The following is a 266-nucleotide window of genomic DNA, read 5'->3' as shown; positions in this document are numbered from 1 at the left end:
TTGTCTCTTTTTTTTTTTTTTTTTTTAATTTTTTTTGTCTTTTTCTGTTGTTGTTGGTTTTTCTTCTGGTTTTCCGCGAAGAAAAGCTGCGCTTCGGAACCTGGCACCGACCCGCCGCCGCTCTTGCAGGGCGAGGAGGAGGAGGAGGAACCGCTACGCTGGCTCCCAGGGCGGCTTCTCCGGCTGGGAAAATGAGGTTGCTGAGACGCTGGGGCCCGAGGAGAGGAGGGAGGGGGAGGGAACCCGCCGCGGCGGGGGTGTGGGCA

The sequence above is a fragment of the Charadrius vociferus genome, unplaced genomic scaffold, assembly GCF_000708025.1.
Source record: "Charadrius vociferus isolate BGI_N301 unplaced genomic scaffold, ASM70802v2 scaffold45, whole genome shotgun sequence".
Classification (NCBI taxonomy): domain Eukaryota; kingdom Metazoa; phylum Chordata; class Aves; order Charadriiformes; family Charadriidae; genus Charadrius; species Charadrius vociferus.
This window is presented reverse-complemented; position numbering follows the sequence as displayed.